The sequence below is a fragment of the Sinocyclocheilus grahami genome, unplaced genomic scaffold (assembly GCF_001515645.1).
Source record: "Sinocyclocheilus grahami isolate Dianchi unplaced genomic scaffold, SAMN03320097.WGS_v1.1 scaffold18.1, whole genome shotgun sequence".
Taxonomy (NCBI): Eukaryota; Metazoa; Chordata; class Actinopteri; order Cypriniformes; family Cyprinidae; genus Sinocyclocheilus; species Sinocyclocheilus grahami.
Genome location: NW_015505197.1, coordinates 2,920,359 through 2,928,907, shown reverse-complemented (window position 1 = coordinate 2,928,907; position 8,549 = coordinate 2,920,359). Strand labels below are relative to the sequence as shown.

At 36.6% G+C, this 8,549-nt stretch overlaps 1 pseudogene; it reads right to left on the bottom strand.

The window, feature by feature from the left end:
- Positions 1-1,595: 1,595 nt before the first annotated feature.
- Positions 1,596-7,380, bottom strand: LOC107553845 (uncharacterized; annotated as a pseudogene).
- Positions 7,381-8,549: the final 1,169 nt, after the last annotated feature.

The following is an 8,549-nucleotide window of genomic DNA, read 5'->3' as shown; positions in this document are numbered from 1 at the left end:
GAGAAGAAACTAGCGGATGAGCTAAACAACCTAACTCCCAAAGCAGAACGAAAGGTGTTTAAAGCCAGACCCGTGCTGAGGTCTCTATATAGGCCCAGATCACCAATTTGCCAGATATACGAGGCAATTAATCTGAATCACAGAGGCTCAGCACTGCCTCCTAGCATTCTGGAGGACACGCTGCAGGAGGGAGAGGAGGCCGAGAATGAGTATGATGATGAATTCTCAAGGCCACAGAGCACAGATATATCACGCTGCAGCAGCAAGCTCAGGAAATGGAAGAACAAGGTTGCGCTGCAGGTGGAGGAAGAGATGGAGGGAAAGAGACAGAGACTGGTCCTACATTCATCCCCTACGCAGGACCAGCCTCTGCCACAGCCAAGAACCCCTGAATACCTGCAAGAGTGACTACATCAGCGTTTAAATACTGACACAGATGCAGTAAACCACAGCCTACAATTCAAAATTCACCATCAGTACTATAACTCTATAAATACACGGTGTGATAGAAACAGATATAGGTTTTGGTTTTTCATTGAGTTACTATGGAGAAAAAATATCAAAACAAAAACAATAAATAAACTCATAAAATGTTCATTTAATAGTCTACATGTCTTTTGGTTGAACGCATTTTCAGCTGGATTTTAAATGTATTCCAAATTTAATTCTTGCATTAAATAACTGAAATGATATGATACAAACATGATGACTCTGGGTGTCAAGTTCATTACTTTTGTTAGCAGCACTTGCTTTTTCTTTACGTTAAGTTAAATATATTATCATGTCAGTTTTAAAATGAGAAATAATTCACCCAAAAGCACATTTCAGTCATCATTTCCTCACTGTCATGTTTTTCGAACCTGTGATGACTTTGTTTCTTCTACAGAACATGAACATGTGCTGGTGCTTCTTTTGCAAGCAGTTGCAATAGGGAATGAAGCCTTTAATCTTCAAAAAAAGATGGAAAATCATTAAAGTATCATAAAAACTAGTCCATATGACTCATGCACTATATTCAAACTCTTCTGAAGTCATACGCTAGCTTAGTGTTAGAAACAGACTACGATTTAAGTAATTTATTGATAATCTTTCAATATTTTCTGTTAACTGCAGTGTGATAATTGAATCATAAGAACAATTCATTCATAACAATTTGTCTCATGAACTCTCATCTTCTCTCATGGGCAGATGATTCCAGTATTTCCAATATTTTCAGTGAGTAACAACTTAAATGTTGGTCTGTTACTCACATAAAGCTATTGTATGACTTCAAAGGTTCTATGTACAACTTTTATGATAATTTTACAATGCTTTCAAATTTTATCCATACATTGTACACTCAGAAGAAAATCCATTGGGGCTGTACCCTTTCAAAACTTTCTAGTATGTACACTTTAGGAGCTAACATGTATTTAAAAGTACTGATATGTACCTTTAAGGAATTAATTTATGGGTAAATAAGGTACAAATATCTAGCTTTTAGCTTTTGTACCTTAGGATGTGGCCCCAGTGACAGCATTGTTCACTTTTAGGTGATCTATGCTTTTAACTATGATTCATACAGAATAACTTTTACTCTCCACCTCCCTCGGTCTTTAGTCTATATCCTCAGACCTCAGTCCACACTTCCTGAGTGTATGTCTGACGTATGGTATGGCATCCTGAAGAAACCACTCTCTACTGTACAGAACCAGCATCACGTCCAGTAACAGACTGTGCTCCCTCCTCCTGCAGAAACAACACAGAACCCACTACATAAGCTCTGACAGTCAAATGTAACTCCTATAAACTCATATTCATAAGATACATGCGCATATGTTTGTTTGATCAACAGATGCTCACAACTGCTTATAGAGGTTTTGGGGTTTGTACAGAGGCTTTAGATTGGTTTCAGGATGCTGAAACCCTTCACACTGACTAAAGCAGCATTCACTTCCTGCTGACATGCCAAAAACAACTTCATTAACATTAAAAGGTTATCTACAGCCTAAACACTGAATAATGAATAAGGCTGATGTAGATGCTGTAAGCGTTTTTTCAAATGATGAAAAAGAGAATATATGGATCTCTTGCCTTGTGTGACACCTGCAGGACGCTGCTGAGACGCATGGTGTGAAACAACAATCATCTCAGTATTCGTTGTGACTGCATGTGTGTGTGTGAACTGAAGTGTTTGTGTCTGGACTGCTGCATTCTGTAAAGGGTGCCGAGTTGATCTCCCTCAAAAATGACTTGAGTTTCTGTCTCAAAGCAGCATTTTCCAAGCACACCTGTAGAAACAGTTTACACATGCCAAACACTCATCCTTTGTTTATGATTCCTGTGAATGATTCCTGAAGGATCATGTGACACTGAAGACTGGAGTAATGGCTGCTGAAAATTCAGATTTGCCATCATAGGAATAAATTACACTTTAAAATCCATTGTAATAATATTTCACAATATTATTTTTTTCTGTATTATTCATCAAATAAATGCAGACTTGATGAGAGATTTCTTTCAAAAACATAAACATATCTTACCAACCCCAAACTTTTGATTGGTAGTATATGTCTTAGGTTACCTTTTCATAGGAACTTTTTATGTCTTGTAAGTGTGACATCAGTTCAGCCTGTAAAACGAAATTAAACTGCAGTTCACTCAATCTACCAATAAAGGGCAACACACATCTAATTTCATTCTCCAGTAAAGGTGTGGTATTTTGTTAGTGTTATCTTTATCCTATGCCTTAATATCCAGAGACAACTAGAAACAAGCAATGTGTAGGTTGATTGCCCCAAAAAGGTGTAAAAACCTTTTTAAAAGATTGTTGTTTGTTTAAGTGACACAATATAACAACACTGGCTCAACCAATGGTGTGAGTTTGGGGGCGGGACGATCTGTTTGTCTAGCCAATGCCAGACAGGAGGTAGTATTTATGAAAAAGATCCACTATTTTAGCAATTCTACAACACAGAATTTACACACTTTGCTTTTAAGGTTTGGTAACAGTGTACTGATTCCACGTTATCTCTAGAAAGATAATGATCTTATGAAAAACTCTAATAGAAAAACGTTTGAATAAACAAATAATAAAAATAAAATTATAAAAAAACCTTTTCAGTCTTGAGCTGGCTGAGGGTAAGAGACACACTCTCTCGAAATCGTTCAAGCTCCTCTCTGCTGGTCTGTAGTTCTGCCAACAAATCGGCACACAGACCATCATAAATGTTCAAATGCACTTCTTTGATCAGAATTACCATCGTTCCAAAATATTAATGTAAAAACATAAATGAATGTTAAACTGAATATTTGATTCCACTTCTAGATACCAGAAACACTATTTACTTAATTTATGTCTGTTATATTGCTGTTTGGTTTTTATTTGATTATAGACTGTTTACTATGTTTATTCAATAAGAATAAATTGATAAACGTTGACATTTATAATATTACAAAAGTTTTCTTTTTCAAAAAAAAAAATGCTGTTCTTATTTAAGTTTTAATCCTGAGTAAAAAAATGATCATGCTTCCACAAAAACTCTAAGCAGCACAACTGTTAGAACATAAATAATAAGAAATGTTTCTTGAGCACCAAATCAGCACATTAGAATGATTTCTGAAGGATCATGTGACACTGAAGACTGGAGTAATTGCTGCTGGAAATTTATCCTTGTAATCAAAGGAATAAATATAATTTTAAAATATATTAAAATACAAACAGTTATTTTAAATTGTAATAATAATTAACAACATTATTGTTTTAGTGTAATTTTGATCAAATAAATGCAGCCTTAGTGAGCAATAAGAGCCTTTTTTTAACACTGTAAATCTTATGACCCCAGTGCACAAAATGTATAAAGATGATTTTTAAAAATATATATTTTATATCATACATAAATATTCCAATATAAAATTGTTAATATATTTAACGTTTTCAATATAGAATAAAGTGTGTTCATTAACATATTTTTTGCTAATTTGTATTGAGAATCATTACATTACATACATGTTATTGACAACTGAAATTTAAGTAACCATCATCTTCAATCGGTAGTGTCTTCAGAGTTGTATGATCTGGAAAAGATTCCTCTAAGAAACAAAGTGACATACTGTGACATTATCCAGCACATGCTTTGGTACCTCTGCAGTCTTTAATATTCCTGTCTCTACAGATGTGCTGCTTGTAGATTCTTCATTTCCAGCTTGACCCCTCTACTCTCTCCTGTGTTGCTCTTGTCCTCAACACATTCTCTAGTTCTGCTACTTTTTGACTCAGAGAATCTTTGTCTCTCCTAGCCTGAATGATAATTTTGTCATATTCCTCTCGGATCTTTCGTTCCCGGGAACAGTTAGGACACTCCACAGCGGCTGAAGGAGCTGAAAAAGGTTCAAGAGAGGATGTGGAGAGCCGCTCTACAGAACGGTGCTGTGAAGATAAAAACTCTGATCCCTTTCCAGTTCTTTCTCTGCCTCCAGCATCATGGAGAACTGCCCCAGACAGGGAACAGGATAGGGAGCAGTTCCTACCTCCAAAGCAGTTAAAAGTTCTTGTTTAATGTTTAAAGTGACTACAGATTTTGGTTGAAAAAATTAGCTTGTTACCATCAGCTCTGTTTTTCTCCTCTCCAGGTCGAGATCCGCGGCTGTAATGCCCAGGTGGTTCGGTTTGGCCTGGTTTCTCCAGCTGGGGAAGAAAAGTTGACTTGAGCTGAGTTTAGGTTCAGAGGGACTGACTGAACTCAAAAGAATGGGAAGCAAGCATGTCTGTGACTGAAAATACAGCAAATGAACACAAAAGGGATGAGGATACAAAATCATACCGTGTTAGAAGAAACATGCTGTGAATGATAAAAAAGTTCATTTCTCAAACGCAATACATTTTTCAAACAAAGCCTTAGAAGGTCAAGTGTACAATCTTTCTATTAAGCCTACTACACTGCATGCAGGTCTATCAACTGATATTTAACGAAAAGTTTCTATAGTTAGAATGGAAGCTTGTCAAATTTTAAATGACACTGTTTACAAATAATCATATCTGATATATTCATAAACTGTGATTAGTGTGAACTGAAGCTATACAGGGCTCCAGTCAAAACTTATGACAATGGAGACACTGGCTTTTAAAATTAAACATTTTAGTATGTTAAACAATAACTAATATTAAAAATTATAAAATTTTTGTTTAAACAACTTTAAATACCTAATTATAATTATATTAAAGGGATAGTTCACCCAAAAATGAAAATGTGATGTTTATCTGCTTACCCCCAGGGCATCCAAGATGTAGGTGACTTTGTTTCTTCAGTAGAACACAAACTGAGATTTTTAACTCAAACCGTTGCAGTCTGTCAGTCATATAATGTAATTGAATGGGAATCACGGCTTTGAGAGTCAAAAAACATACACAAACAAAACCAAATTAAACCCTGCATCTCGTGACGATACATTGATGTGTGAAGACACGAAACGGTCGGTCTGTGCAAGAAACTGAACAGAATTTATATCGTTTTTTACCTCTTATTCACGCAATGTCCGAACTGTCCTGAGCGCGTTCGCGTCTTCTTCTTCAGCCAGCACATGAAGCATCTTTTTCTTCTTCTTGCTTTACGGCAGATCGCAGACTTATAAGTGCATTACCGCCACCTATCTCTCAAATGGACCATTGACACTCTATCTACAATCTCAATTAGGAGAGTCAATGGTCACCCATCTCTCTCCATTCATAATGTGATCTATCTGTGAAGACTGTATGCACATTTGTTGAAGTGTGATGCATATTGTATATATTCTGAAAGTGTGTTTTCAGAATGAAAATGTTCCTGTTAAGAGTGTGTATACCTGTTCAAGTGTGTAATGTAACTGAGATGTGTATATGGATCATGAAGGAACAGCCATGGCTCTGGAGGCAAACTGTAGAGAGCTGAGAGTTTCAGATATTGAAGATGTTTGAGATGACACCGTGACCACTAAACACGTCCGGCAGTTCCCTCCTAAACTAAACCAGATATCAAAATAAACATCAAACTCAGAAACAGCCAACGAATTTACACAGATGTTGAAGAAAGTAGAGAAATAATGATGCTGATGTTGATGAGGCTCACCAGTCCCTAAGTGCTCGGGTTAGTTTGGATTCTCTGTATGGCACATGCTGGGATCCTGCAGAGCTGAGGGCAAAAATCACCTAAAAAAGGATTGTGATTTTCTGTATTTTGCATTTTAATATTTTATATAGTAATACTTTTAATAGTAATATATATTATAATACTTTTTATAGTATCATATACTTTAAAATCTCTCACAATTTAATGTGACATGACATCTTCACTTCCCTAAATGGAAAACTATGTAACCCTACAGATCATTTCCTGCATATGCAGCCAAAACATTGATATGATTAAGCTAGGGCCCTTAGACTGATAAATAGTCACAGGAGTACGTCTTGAGGTACTCAAAACAAACTCTGCTCTTCAAAAATGCCCTTAGTCTGACCGGGACAACAGTGATAATAGATAGAACATGCTCTTTTTTGCTGACATGTTTGAGGTATTACTAACATTTCATAGCATAGCGTTTCAGCATCTTGGTCTTTTGCAGGTTTTCATGTTGCATTTAAAGTTCTCCTCACGTCAGGAACCACAGAACTGCGACACTGATGCAACAGTGGGAGAGAAAAAAGAAGAGTGAACATTAAAACTGAAACTCTATTATTTGTAACCCAAACCTGTGTATTTAAAATAGCCTATATATGACAACACTGGAATGTTTTATCAAATGTTCTTGCAAATGACTGTTTGTCAGCACTGATATTCAGAAAAGCAACACAATTACAACAGGTTTTCGTTTCAGTTAATATTGAACAAACTGTTTTGTATTGAACAAACTTAAATTTTGCTCCGACAACAAAAACAGTTACACACAAAGCAATGTCTGTTGTGCCTCTCTGAGCAACACACACATTTTTGAATGAATCAGTGTTTGAACGAATCGACTGATTCAATACTTTAATGACTCATTCATAAAGATGATTCGTTTTTCTTTAGGTAAACATAAAAAATAAAACTTTCTAAAACTTAAAAAAATAGTCCCTTGGTTAAAATAGTGGTCATTATTTTAGAAAAACAATATTTTAATATTATAATAGATCTGACACAGAAACAATTCGGAGTAACATATAAACCATTTCTGATCTTGCCAGAACCACCTAACAAAAAGCAAAAAAATCATGTGAGTTTCATAAATCTTTATTAATTCACAAATATGGTGCTCACCACAAGTATGCCAAGAATGTGTACTTCACACAGAAAATACCTAATATTTCAGTTATGCCAAAAGGAGTCTCCTATGCTATCATCTTACCAGAGTGCTTTTGCTGGCTGTCGAAACTCCCTCTTCAACCATTAAGATGGTCTCACAAACTGTTTTCCGAGCCAGCTCATCTGAAAGCTGTCCAAGAACCCTTATAAAAACAGCAAAAAGAAGAGCTAAAACCAGAAAAGCATCTTAGGGTGGTTTAAGATGTTAGGAGTAATCTACCTAGTATGTTGTTTGCAGTTTTGCAGGCTTTTGAGTTTTAAATAAGCTTTGCTTTTTCAATAATTCGCATGGTCATACTTATATATCAACACAGGATTGTATTTTCAACCATTCCACACTCTTTTACGCCCAGACGTTGCCGAAGCACCAGTCTGGAATGCTTGTGCACAGGGCCGTTTCTAGGCATAGGCGAGCTAGACGGTCGCCTAGGCCGCGACCAGCTGAAGGGGCGCCAATGAGCGCACGTACTGGCACTTTTAGCAGGGTTGTGATAAAGAGTGGCACGGTCACCCTGAAATATGACTGCCGCCCCCACTAGATCCCCCAACATTATTGGACTAGAGTACTGTCAATCTGACGATGCCTGTATGCCACTGGATCAGAGTGCTGTCAGATGCTGCCTGGTTGTTGCATGCGAAGTTTGCATTTGGAGCGCTCGACAACGCCACTAGATCAGTGGGCTCTGTCAGTGCTTTGGCAAGGTAACACTTTTTTTTTGCCATGCAATAAAGCTAAGTTCAAAGGCCAATTTCAAATATTGGTACAGTAAATAAAGTGCACAAAATCAGTATTTTGTTTAGGCAGTATTTGTGGCACATTTGTCCAAAAGGTGTGCGTTTTTTGCGCCAATGCATTGTTAAAGGATCAGCGTGTCATGTAATATTCCCATATAAACTTTAACATCCAATTAAAAAATATTTGTATAGTAAAATTCGCTAATTCACGAGATCAATACATCCTTTATTAGACCGCTTTGTCGAGTTAAATGCATCCTTACGGAGGTGTCGAAATGCTGAATCAATTCATTCGCGTCCAACAGCGGTTAATGGGAGCAGCGTCATAGAGGGCAGAGCGTCACGTTATTTAAAGGGGAAGTTCACACCTTAATGAGTAGCAAAGGATTAAGTAGCTGCACTGGTTACTTTTATGCAACTGATCAAGCTGTTATATGTAGTTTGGGGTAACAAAGGGTTTGACTGAAATAATAATGCAATAACTGACACTTTAAATCAATGTTTCAAGAAACAACAACA